At 36.5% G+C, this 13,723-nt stretch overlaps 1 protein-coding gene across 19 annotated transcripts in view; it reads right to left on the bottom strand.

Annotated features, from left to right (window-relative positions):
• MAP2 (microtubule associated protein 2) overlaps nt 1-5,948 on the bottom strand; it is a 283,205-nt gene extending 277,257 nt beyond the window's left edge. For 5 of the 19 annotated variants that reach the window (XM_067026730.1, XM_067026763.1, XM_067026769.1 and 2 more), the window contains exon 1: nt 5,679-5,913. The gene's annotated coding sequence lies outside the window, so the exon portion shown is untranslated. Of the gene's footprint in view, nt 1-5,678 lie in introns of all 19 variants that reach the window. The other 14 variants (XM_067026736.1, XM_067026747.1, XM_067026746.1 and 11 more) reach the window with 10 other exon arrangements.
• Between the last annotated feature and the right edge of the window lie 7,775 nt (nt 5,949-13,723).

Raw genomic sequence — 13,723 nt, 5'->3', positions numbered from 1 at the left:
AAGCAATGAAATATACTCATGGATATTCAAGTACTGTGTTTTATGATCATTTTGAGTGGATTCAAGATGGCTAATGCTGATAGTGTACAGAGCAATGTAACTAGGAATATTTCATTTAAAATTAAATTAATGTAGTTCAACTTAGGTGAACATCAGTGTAGTTAGCTAGCATAAAACGAAGACAGTGGACTGCCTGACACATAATGTCTTTATCAATCAATTAAATTTTTAAAAACAGTCAAACCATTTTATTTGATGTCAGGTGAATAAAATAACAAAATACAGTTGGCTAATCAAATTTTTCATTTTGAAGGCAATAAGTTGTAGTACAGGTGTACCATCTTTTTCTCTTTTTAACTAATTTGAAGAAGGCTGGAAAGGGCACAGTTAGGATAAGAAATTGTCCATAAGATAAGGGAATCTGAGTCAACTTGGGTACAAATAATGGGAAGAAACAAGGTAGTAACTTTTCTTCCTGGTTCAGAAAGGCCTTCTAGAGGAAGGAAGCACGATCAAAGACTGGTATACAAGGAAAAGATTGTTCAATGCTAGAGAATATAAAAGTCAAGATCAAAGAAGGGGCCAAGATAGGGATGGAGCCCTGAGAAGGAGGAGAAATTGACATAAAACTGCATGATAAATGAGAAATATAGATATAATGGAAAATAAACTGCAAGAAAAGTAGCAGGCTATATTTGCATTTTCTAGTGATCAGTGATTTTTTTTGACCAATACAAATTGAAAGGAAGGAGCAAAGGAAGAAAAGGAGAAAGGAAGGAAGGGAAAGACAGTGAGGGAGAAGAAAGGAAGAAAAGAAAGCAAGAGGAAAGTCAAGCTGTGTGATCTTAGTTAAATTATTTTCTCTAAAAGGCCTATTAACACAACAAAAAGCAAAACATAAGAGTTGTCCCCTCTGGTGTGTATTAATGAAAAACAAATTGTTTAAAACTTTCTTTAAAATCCACAATATAAATTTAACAACTGACTGAAAAAGGAAATCCTGAGCTCTGTTTTAACTTCCACAGAATTTCACTAAAATGTCTATGTAAAATGTATCACAGTTAAAAAGTATCACCACTCAAAGAGTTTACCTCTCTTGAACAGGAAGGACTAAGTTCAAAGATTACATTCACAGTGTTTCTCATAAAAAGTCAACTAATTGTGTTCATATTGTTTTAAAATGTTTAATTCACTATAGAATTGCTTCCAATAAGCATCCTGTATAAATTTTACAAGAAAACACCTATGGCCTTAGTTCAAAGTAATGGCAAGGGAGGGATTCAAACAAAATATTATGTTGAGGTATAAAAACAAAACAGATTTTTTCCCTCTTCACCCACTTAGACAAAGGCTCATATCCAGCCTAAAGGGAACGTAGCTGAGAATTTGCTTTTGTTCCTTATCTACCCCAACCTACTCACCCAAACTTTCTCACAGACCCTCTCCCATGATTTTGGCCCTTCGTGTGCCATTTCTTACTTTGTAGTTCTTTAACTGCTTTGGTGCCTCGAATCAATTCCTGGGACTGATAATTTCTTGAGACACCAAAAGTTGCTTAGAATAATCTGAATTGAGATTTTCATGTGCTGTCCAGCATTTAATGATCTGACCTTCTACAGCTGATTCAGCTGATTGGCTGAAGCATTTGAGATACTTAGTACTTCCATTGTGTGTCAGAGATGTTATATTTACAATTCCCTAGTTTATATATACAAATATTTATATAATTATATAGAGAGAATACATATATGGAAAAAGAAGGATATACAGGGTACACACTGTATATTAAGACATTTACATAACTGATACATAAAAGCTTGTCTTTGAGGTGTTGGGACATTACCCTGCCCAAGTGCAGTCCCTCGCACTTATGTATCATATCTGAAACACAATAGCTGCTCATTTAAATGTTACTTCTTAGTTATTCCCCATTACAAAAGAAATAAATCCCTCTAACTTTATTTGTAAGTTTCTTTTTTCTTTAACATCTTTATTGGAGTATGTAATTGCTTTACATTGTTGTATAAGTTTCTTAAAGCCAGGATTCCTGTAGTATTTTTTGTGTCTCTATACATAGTCCCCAGTACAATATTCTGCATCCAATAGAAACTTGAGATACATAATAAATTAAATAAATAAATAAATCAGAATAAATACTCTCCTAAATGAAAAGTAAAGGCTAAATTTGTATTGAGAGTAACAGTATTGAAGACAAAATGCCTAGAGAAGTCTAACATTCAAATATGAGATTTAAAAGAATGGAATGAAAAGAGAGGGAAGAAAATCAGTGAAATGATCAAAATACTGCTCACACATAAGAAGGTCTAGATTGAGCAGATAAAGGCAATGGCATTAAGAAAGGCATAGGGAGAACTAAAGTAGAGAAAGAATAGACATATCTGAGAGAATCAGATATGACTCAAAGAGCGTAACAGCATCTTCACCTGGTTTCAGAGACATAATAGTTTATGACTGTTCCAGAATGTTATCTTTGGATAACTTTTACTAATGCATTACTAATAACTTACCTAAATGACTACTTTTAGCATTAAGGGATATGGTATTGACCTGGGGGTGGTGTTATCATCCACTGTAACTGTTATTTCAGATTCTTTATCTTAATCTGTCAAGAGGAATTTAAGCATTGAAAGGAATTCATTAACCAAAGAGATAAACCTGAATACTAAAATCACCAAGTTGGTTTCATATGGTCAGTCTTATGGGGACATCAATGAATATTTTAAGTATCCACATATTGTCATGTATACATCTAAGCAAACGTTGTAACTATTTCATTTTAAAGTCCAACAGTGCAACTCCATTTTTCAAAAGCATAACAATCCAGTCTATTATCTAGTTGCTAGTAAAATTCGACAAAAAAATGGGTGTCATAAGAAAACATGCAAAATACACCAACAAGCATTTTTCTTCCTTCTCCCTTCTGATGTTTCGAAAATTTGCAAATCGATTTAAGCCAAAAGTGGTAAAGGAATGAAATTATTCCTTCAGGTATGCTGTGCCAAGTTTCATTTCTGGTTGCATACTTATGACCAAGTTCAAGATCCTTGAAAAGAAATCCATAAAAGAGAAAATATCCCTTTAACCTCAGCAGAGCTGCTATGGGAGGAGAAAGGCTTCTGCCTTGAGATGGGTGTGCTCCGGGTGTTTGGTTTCCACTGAGAGATGCCTGCTCTCTCAATGAATCTGAAGTAGCTACTAGGATGAGGTAATGGCTGTGCCGGTTTCACTGGGTCATGCTCTCTCTGCACATTTTTTCTCCTTCTCCTCCCTGAGAAGGTGCTGTAAACAAGTCATCCTGGGAGAGTTGCTACAAAGAATTAACAAATCCTAAATTTGAAATTCCTGAGAACACTGGCTCTACTTTTGATAGTCTAGACATAACTAGAAGCTGAAAGCAGCATTGACAGAGTCACAAAGAAACAGGTTACTTGATGGGGGCGAGGGAAATGAAAAGAGGAGAGAAACAAAGAAAGTGAAAATTCATGTATTTAAAATATTATTTTTTTAAAAAGGAAGCTCAAATTTTAAATTGCTTAGATCTCCAGAAATATGTTAAGCAAATTTCTGCTTATGGGTAAAATAAAAACAACAAAAAACATTTTGGAAATTAAATAACATTATAGCATATTGTGAAATACTAAAATTAAATAAACCACGGACAGATAAACAGCATGTACCACTGATCCTAAAGGCACAATAGTTCTGATCACATGCAAATCGTGATTCCAGATGTAAACCTACGATAACCAGATAATATTACCAGGAAAGCAATGTAAAATCACACACACAAGCATGCACAGGAGTACGGTGGTACACACCACATACATACACACGCAAATATAACACTTTTTACTGAAAGACAAAAATGCCTTTCACCTTTCCTTAAGAAGGAAATGCTTTTGTGCATGAAAAGGGGGTTACTGAAATGCCCATGATTTTTTACAGATTCATAAAGATTTCTACCAAAATATGTAGACACCAATTGCACAGTTAAATGGGTGTTTTGAGTCACATTCAAGTGAAAGGCTATAATCTTCCTCCTGGGCATTCTCAAGAGCTTTTATTTATTTAATCTATTTTCATTGCCAGAAAAATTATAATTGCCCACAGTGAAATGACAGGGTTACAGAGCTATGCTTTATACTAGGCTGGTACCTGCAGTTCAAGCATGGGACATTTTGCATAATGTGGCTCACATAAAAGGCTTTGTTCTCCATCGCCTCACTGAGGCTGCAAACCTCAATTTCAGTTAGCAGTCATTTCCTCTCCCAGACTGATCATTTTTAAATAAATTATATTTTTAACATTTAAGTTCGTACCTTACCGATATTCATTAATCCTTTTGCCTCACATCCAAAATTATATACCACCCAACAACATATATTTATTTGTTTTGCACTACAAATTTCATTCACCCCATAATCGCAGACCTTCAAGGATAAATATTTAAAGATTCGTCTTTAAGTATCCACTCCCTTTTGCAACATTAGGTATATAGTGTATTATATATATGCAAATGTGTTTATGTGTGTGTGTGTGTGTGTGTGTGTGTGGTGTGTACCACCATACCCCTGTGCATGCTTGTGTGTGTGAGCGCATTTAAACAAAAACCCTTCACATGCAGTCAGTTTTAAAGGGTCTATGTGCTGGAAGCATTATGCTAAGGGCTTACAGCTGACGGCACACAGCAATTGTTACAAACGGGCTTGTTGCTAATAAAGCTTTTTTTATTTTCTGACAAAATCCTGAAACCCTGATGCTAGGCAGTATAACATCCATTTCCAGTTTTCAAGGATTTTCTTTCTGACCCCATACGTTTTCCTACCCCCTCCCCACTACACACACCCAAACACACACATCCCCACTCCTGGCTCCCCTCACCCATTCCTTCTTTAAATTTCCATCCTTAAACAAAAGAAGAGGTTGGGGAAGGAAGGCATCCAGCACTGCAGCCCCCAAAGCACCCTTTAAGAGGAAAAAGAAAATAGATGCACTGTATATGCTGCTTCCCACCCCCATCGTTTAAAAAGAGACTATGTGGACGTTCAAGCTCACCCAGACTCATTTTTTCGTGTCCCGCCCTCCAACAAGACCAGACATTAATTTTTCATTTTCCTAAAATTATAAATATTCATCAATCTTGCTTTTCCAAGCTGTTTCTGGGAGAATTACAGGGAAAATGATGTCAAATTGACAAGGCTTCTCTAACTTACTCATCCGTCAGTGTGCAGTTTTCTGCAGTTAGATGGACAAAAAACCCAAACAAACAAAAAACCCCAGAAAACAAAAAAACCTCTATCTCGAAATTCTTTTACAAGGATATCTCTCAAGACAGATATCCTAACCCGACGTAAATTCCCGGGCGTTTCAAAGTGGTACTTACCGAGGTCACACACCCTTCTACAAATCTAGAGCCCAGGTAGCAGCCCTGGTCCCCTGCTGCGTAGTAGTGACACCTAGAGAGGCCCGGCCTGAAGCTTCCTCCAGCTGGAAGACGGGACAGCTCGGCCAACCTGTGCCTGCTTGCAAGGCACAGAGGACGAGACAACCCCTCCCCATTCCCATTCCTTTCCTGGGCTCCTTCTCCTCCCTCTACGCGGTGGGCGAGGCAGGAGAAAGAGAAGCACCCTATACAGAGGTGGGGACGGCTCTCTTACCTGGGCGCAGAAACCGGATGCACCCGCGGTCGTCGCTGCCACCGTTCAGGGACCTGAGGACCTAACGTCCTCCGGAGAAGTAGCAGAGGGGGGGACGGGGCAGGGGAAGAAGGAGAAAGAAAAGAAAGAAGCGGAGGGGAAGAAAAGAAAGGGAGGAGGAGGAGGAGGATGCTGTCGCCGCGGCGCCCGAGAGCCCGCGCAGCCGGAGCGCCCGGCCCAGTCTGAGCACCGCCCTGGCCGCGGGCTCCCCGCGCGGCCACCCCGCCCTCTGCAGGCCCCGCCTCCCGCCCCCAACAAGCCCCTCCCGATCGGCGGCCAGGTCGGCGGCGGGGGCGGGGCTGGGGCGGGCACAGCCGCAGTGTCCCGGAGGGGAGAGCGACCGCCCCGCCTTTCGCCGCTGCCAGCCAACAGCCAGGCGGGAACCGCGAGGGTGGCAGCCTCAGCGCGCCGGCCAAACCCGGGGCACTTTGGGCCTGGGACCATGGGGCCCCCTTTAGAGAACCCCTCCACCCTCACCGCCCACCTCCACCAGAAGCCGTGTGACACCAGCATCCTCGGGACAGAGGGACCCAGCGAACCTTCTTTTCCGACGTCCTTCGTAAACTCAGGGGAGCGTCAGCTTTAGTCTCTCAAGGAGGAGTGCCTCATAGACGCCCATCCTTTCCCTGCTCCATCACTGTGAGGCTGGGGTTCCTGTTACCCCTCAGTGGCGAGGGCTCACCGGCCTTGCTTCCACAAACCTCCGGACAATTGCTTCCAGAAAAGACAGGAAAATTGGGGCGGGCGAGCGTGAGGACAGAGAACAAAGCTTGTCAGTACTAAAGGAACAATGGTTGAGGATTTAGAGAATTACTAGACCTCCTTCGTCACTAATCAGATTTGTTCATTTATTTATTCATTCAACAAATGTATATTAAATCTGTTATGTGTCAGGCACTGTTCTAGGCACTATGGAAACATCAGTGAATAAAACAGAACGCCCCTCGCACCCAAAAAATTCCCTGCCTTCTTGGATATTACATTCTAGATATCCAGGTGTATTATCCAGAGTCAATTCATTTCATCTAAATCTCATGTATGACTGTGTCAAATGAGGATTAAAAAACGTCAGCCCTACCCCTATGGCATATTTAATATGAAGATATAATTAGATAATGAATAAGAAGAGTCTGTGAAGAATATGAAGCACAGAAAACGTTGACCTTGAAATGTCACCATTTAAAAGAATTACCTCTTAAATACTTTTGAAAGAGATGTGCCCAACTGAGAAAACAGATGATTGTTTACCGTGGAATCTTTATAATCATAGAACATCACTTCATTGTAAGTAAGAGAGGTAAGATGCAACTTAGAATTGTTTCAAGCTTCTATATGGAGTACTAACAAGGTGTTTTTAAGGTTACCAGGATAATGGGGTATGGTCTGTGCAGTTTCAACAGTAGCTATAATTTGGTTTTGTCACTTAAATTATCCATAGAATCATAAAACCATAGAACATTAGAGTTGATTTCTCACACATTTGGTCCACTTCCCTCAATTTTCAGATTGAAAAAGAGACCTAATAATGGGACACTGTAAAGATTAGAAACCATAACAGAACAAAGTCTGAAACCCTGGTCTCCAAAATCATACCCCACGCTCTGAGTATTGTTTCCCTCTGTCCAGTTTCATCCCACATCCCAGTGCTCGAAGTGAGATTGGAAGTATCAGGGCATACCAAGTAACAGAGAGGTTGGAGGATTTAGGGCTCCTCCTCAGAAAGTGACCCGACTGAGAAGAAGGAGGTCTTAGGGGACTATGAAATGATATGGTTGGAAAGAAGGAGTAAGGATCCTGCTAGAGTGTTAGCAGTTGACATTCTTGACCTGGCACACAGCTACAGATGTTCATCGAGAGTATGTCTTCAATCTGTATAGTCCTATTATTGAGTATTTCTCGGCTCCTATTAGTTCTGTGCTATTTTGACAAAACAATAAAGTTCTAGGGTGGTGTTGCTCTTTCTGCCTTCCTTCATTTCAGGTAGAGCTCCCCTGGGTCTGCATCAACTCTGAGTTTAAAGTAAAAAGATATTGTGTTCCAACATTGAACACAATCCTGCCCGACCTCATTGTCTGCAAACCAAAATATTTCTTTGATTACTTTAGTTTTACTGTTAGTGTTGAAGTCGGGTGTTGTCAGGTCCTACAGTCTTACTCTTCTTTTTCAAAATTCTTTTGAATCATCTAGTACTTTGCATTTTTACATAAGTTTTGGGGCCTTGTCAATTTCTATTAAAATAATACTGTTTTTAATTGGAATTGTGATGAACTTATAGGTCAATTTTTGCAGAATTGCCATCTTAATAATATTATCTTCTAATCCATGAACATGGTATAGATCTTGATTTATTTAAGTCTTCTTGAGGTTGTTGTTGTTTTTTTTAAATTATTATTAACAGGTTTTATTTCTCAGAGCAGTTTTACATTTCAAAAAAAAAAAATTGAACAGAAAGTACAGAGTTCCCATTACAGGGATCCCCTGCTTTCTAAAAGTTTGCTTTATGCCACTTCTCTTTTACAAAAGACCTACATTAGTACGTGTTTTCACTAACTGAAAGAAATCAAAAAGGATTTTCACAAAAAAAGAAAACCAAAAAAAAAGCGAAAATAGCATTCAATGTTTGTTTTGCAGCCAGCTGTTATAGAGGCAGACACACCCGAGCAGTGAGAGTGACGCTGCCCAACTCCATCAAGCCCCCGTAGCTTTGAACTGTGTCTATGAGCATCTCTGCATCCATTAGCAAGCCGTGTCCTAAGGTAATTTCTTCTTCACTTTATGCTGTTCAGCTTACCAAAGGTCTTATAGAAACGTTGTACTTTCGGTTAGCAGGGGAACATGTGTCTTTCACAGAGCAAAACTTTTTAATTTTAATGAAGTCCAACTTATCAATTTTTTTTCATGAATCATGCTTTTAGTGTCATATTTAAAAACTCATTGTCAAACCCAAGATTTCTAGGATTTTCTCCTACATTATCTTACAGAGTTTAAGAACTTTGTGTTTTACATTTAGCTCTTAGTCCATTCAGTCCGCTATAATAAAAATACCATAAACTGGGTGGCTTATAAACAACACTTATTTCTCAGTTCTGGAGGCTGGGAAGTCCAAGAGCATGGTGCCAGCAGATTCAGTGTCTGGTGAGGGCCCATAGCCTTATGAACAGAACCTTCTTTGGTGTCCTCACATGGTGAAAGGGGCAAGGGAGCTTTCTAGGGCCTCTTTTATAAAAGCACCAATCCCATTCATGAGGACTCCACCCTCATGACCTAAGCACCTCCCCAAACCCCACCTCCCAGTACCATCACATTGGGCATTAGGTTTCAATGTATGAATTTTGGGGGGGATACAAATATTCAGCTTATAGCAAGGTCTATGATTCATTTTGAGTTAATTATTGTAAGGGGTACAAGGTCTGTGTCTAGGTTCATTTTTTTGCATGTGGATGTCCAGTTGTTCTAGCAGCCTTTGTTGAAAAGATTATATTTTCTCCATTGATTTGCCTTTACTTCTTCATCAAAGACCAGTTGAATATATTTGTGTGAGTATATTTTTGGGCTCTCTGTTGTGTTGCATTGGTCTATCTGCTCCTTCACCAATACTCTCCTGTCTTGATTACTGTAGTTTTATAATAAGCCTTGATGTCAGGTAATATCAGTCCTCCAACTTTGTTCTTCAAACTTATATTGGCTGTTCTGGGTCTCTTTCCTTTTCATATAAACTTCTGGATAACTTTGTCCATATGCACAAAGTAACTTGCTAGGATTTTGCTTGTGATTGCATTGAATCTATAGATCAAGTTGCTAAGAACTGATATTTTGACAATATTGAATCTTCCTACTCATTTATTTATATCTTCTTTGATTTTCTTAATGAGAGTTTTTAAAATTTTTCTTATACAGATCTTATACATAATTTGCTAGATTTATACCTAAGTATTTTATTTTCTTGGTACTAACGTGAATGATACTATGTTTTTAATTTCAAATGTAAATTGCTCATTGCTGTATATAAGAAAGAAATTAACTTTTGTATATTAACGATGTATCCTACAACCTAGTTATAAACTCTTATTAGCTCCAGGCAAATTTTTTAGTCCATCCTTTGGAATTTTCTACATATACAGTCAAAGAATTTTACACCTGCAAACAAAAAAAGAGTTTTATTTCTGCTGTCCCAATCTGTATACCTTTTATTTGCTTTTATTGTCTTATTGCATTAACTAGGCCTTCCAGTATGATATTGAACAGGAGAGATGAGAAGGGACAATTTTACCTTGTTCCCAGTCTTAGGGGGAAAGTATCTAATTTCTCACCATTAAATATGATGTTAGCTGTAGATTATTTGTAGATGTTTATTATAAAGTTGAGGAAGTTCCCCTCTATTCTTAGTTTGCTGAGAGTTTTTCTCATGAATGGGAGTTTGATTTTATCAAATGATTTTCCTGCAACTATTGATAAGATCATATTACCTTTCTTTTTTATCCTCTTGATGTGAGAGGTAAAATCGATTGATCTTTTAATGTTAAAACAGTATTGCATACCTGGAATAAATTCCACTTGGTCATGGTTTATAATTAGTTTTATATATTGTGGATTTAATTTGCTAATATTTTGTTGAAGAGTTTTGCATCTATGTTCATGAAAGATATTAGCTGTAGTTCTCCAGTTCTTGTAATTTCTTTGTCTGCTTTTGGTATTTAAAGTTATGCTGACCTTATAGAATGAGTTAGGAAGTGCTCCCTCTGCTTCTATTTTGTGGAACAGATTGAATGAAAATGGTGTCTTTTGTTTAAATATTTGATAGAATTCACCAGTGAAACCTTTTAAGCCTGTTGCTTTATGTTTTGGAAGATTATTAATTATTTACTCAATGTATTTCATAGATTTAAGCCTATTCAGATTGTTTCTTTTTGTGTGGGTTTTGATAGACTGTGTCTTTCCAAGAATTGGTCCATTTCATCTTTGTTATCAATATGTGAGCTTAGAGTTGTTAGTAATATTCCTTTATTTCCTTCTAATGTCTGTGAGATCAGTAGTGATGGCACTCTTTCATTTCTTATAATAATTATAATAATTTATAATTTATATCCTCTCTTTTTCATGATTGTATGGCTAGGAGTTTATCAATTTTATCGAACTTTTCAAAAACCAACTTTAAAAAAAAACAACTTTTGATTTTGTTGATTTTCTTAATTATTTTCCTGTTTTCATTGATTTCTGTACTGGTTTTTATGATTAATAATAATTTTATTATTAATATATGCATTTAATGCTATAAATTTTCCTCTAAGCACTGCTTCAACTGTTTCCCACAAATTTTGATAGGTTGTATTTTCATTTTCATTTACTTCAAAATATTTTTAAATTTCTCCCAAGGCTTTTCTTTGACCCATGAGTTATTTTGGTCTGTTGTTTAATCTACAAATATTTGGAAATTTTCCAAATATGTTTGGAGTGATCTGTTATAAATTTCTAGTTTAATTCCATTGTAGTCTGATAGCATAATTCTTATAGTGTCTACTCTTCCAAATTTGTTAAGCTGTCTTATTGAATATTTATCTGCAATGTTTTGTTGTGTTTGTGGAAAAGTTTCACATATATGTCTTTAAAATTATCTCTAAATTACTCATGTTTCCTGAAGCTATTGTAAATGGTACTTTTTTAAAATTTTACTTTCTAAGTATACATTGCTTGTTTATACATAGAAATACACTTAATTTTTTAGAGGAATCTTGCATTCTATGAATTTTCTAAACTCACTTGTAAGTTCAAGAAGCTGTTTGGTACATTTAGTACGGTTTTCTATGTACATGATGATGTCTACAAAGAACTTTTTTTCTAAACTGTATGACTATTTTTTTTCTTCTTTTCTTGCTGCAATGACTAGCTCCTCCAGTACAGTGTTAAACAGAACTGATGAGAGAGGATGTCTTTGCATTTTTTTCTGATCTTAGAGGCATAATTCACATTTTAAACTTTGCCTGTCATGTTAGCTATAAATTATTTTACTTGCCTTTTAAAGATTGAGGAAGTTCCCTTCTATTACTACTTTGATGAGAGTTTTTATCATAAATTTGTATTTGAATATTGTTAAATGTTTCATCTCTATTGAAATAAAAATATTGGTTTTTTCCATTATTATCCATTATTCTAAATGTATGATGAATTACATAAATTTTTGTATGTAAATGTAGAATCCTGTCATAAATCTTGATTTGTCATTATATACATATATGTTATATATATGTTAGAATAGTTTTGCAAATATATCTCACAGTAATTTTGCATCTGTGTTCAAGAGAGTTCTTGGTTAGTAGTTTTCTTTTTTGTAAAATGTTTGCTTATTTTAATCGGGTATTGCTGGACTTCTAAAATAATTGGTGAGGTATTTTTTTCTTTTCTCCTCATATATATTTGGGAATATATATATATATATATATATATATATATATATATATATATATATAATTAGTGTTATTTCTTCCTTAAATGTTTGATAAAATTTACCACTGAAGTGATATGAGTCTGAAGTTTTCTTTGTGGAAAAGTTTTTTATAGCAAATTCAATTTTCTTAATAGATATAGTACTATTCAACTTTCCTATTCTTTTTTTTTTTAAATAAATAAATGTATTTATTTATTTTTGGCTGCATCGTGTCTTCGTTGCTGTGCGCAGGCTTTCTCTAGCTGTGGCAAGCGGGGGCTAGTCTTCATTGTGGTGCACAGGCTTCTCATTGCAGTAGCTTTTCTTGTTGTGGAGCATGGGCTCTAGGTGCGCCGGCATCAGTAGTTGTGACACGCGGGCTCAGTAGTTGTGGCTCATGGGCTCTAGAGCACAAGCTCAGTAGTTGTAGCACAAGGGCTTCGTTGCTCTGTGGCATGTGAAATCTTCCCAGACCAGGGCTTGAACCCATGTCCCCTGCATTGGCAGGCGGATTCTTAATCACTGCGCCACCAGGGAAACCCCTCCTGTTTCTTCGTGATTCAGGGATAATTTGTGTCCTTTGAAGAATTTTCTCATTTTATGTAAATTATTGTCAAATTTTATTCAAGCTGTTTATTATCCTTTTTTATCGTTAGGATCATTTTGTATCATTTAGTGATGTCCCTGCTTTTATTCTTGTTATTGATAACATGTCTTCTATTTTTTATCTTTATAAGTCTACATAGAGCCTTATAAATTTTAATGATTTTCAGAGAGCTATCTTTTAGTTTCACTGCTTTTCTCAATCAGTTTTCTCGTTTCCGTTTCATTTATTTCTGCACTTATCTTGATAATTTTCTTTCTTCTTCTTTCATTGTATTTAATTTGCTACTTTTTGTTAACTTCCTAGGATAGAAGTTTATATCAATGAGTCTAGGCTTTCTTGTCTCCAAAAATAAGCATTAAAACTATAAACTTCTCTCTAGACATAGCATTACCTGCATTCCACAAATTTTGACATGTTATGTTTTCATTATCATTTAGTTCAAAATACATTGTGACTGTCTAATTTGCATATAGAAATGGATTTGAAAGATACTAATTGATAATCAATTTCTAATTTAATTCCATTGTGGTAGAAAACATACCTTGTATGATTTTAATTCTCTTAAACGTTTTGAGGCTTGTTTTATGGCTAATCATAGAGTCTATCTTGGTTAATATTCTATGTGACCCTTAAAAATTGTATCAGAAGTTGACTCAAAATGGATCAGCATTGTAAATATGAGATAAAATTACAAAACTAGAATGAAACAAGAGAAAGATCTTTGTGACTTCAGACTGGGCAAAGAATTCTTAGGTAGGTCACCAAAACTGTGATACTAAATGAAAAAAGAATGATATAACCAAAATTAAAAGCTTTTACTCTTGAAAAGACTCCATTAAGAAAAAAAAAAAACAAACAAAAAAAACAAGCCGAGGACTGGGAGGAAATACTTCTAAATTGTTGTTGGAGGTGATCATCAAGAGGGCCTGATGGCCAATTGCCCACTGAGCTGGACCCAAGCAATCAGAGGCTCCTCAC

The sequence above is a fragment of the Kogia breviceps genome, chromosome 2 (assembly GCF_026419965.1).
Source record: "Kogia breviceps isolate mKogBre1 chromosome 2, mKogBre1 haplotype 1, whole genome shotgun sequence".
Classification (NCBI taxonomy): domain Eukaryota; kingdom Metazoa; phylum Chordata; class Mammalia; order Artiodactyla; family Physeteridae; genus Kogia; species Kogia breviceps.
The sequence above is the reverse complement of the archived record's forward strand: the minus strand, read 5'-3'. Positions and strand labels throughout refer to the sequence as shown.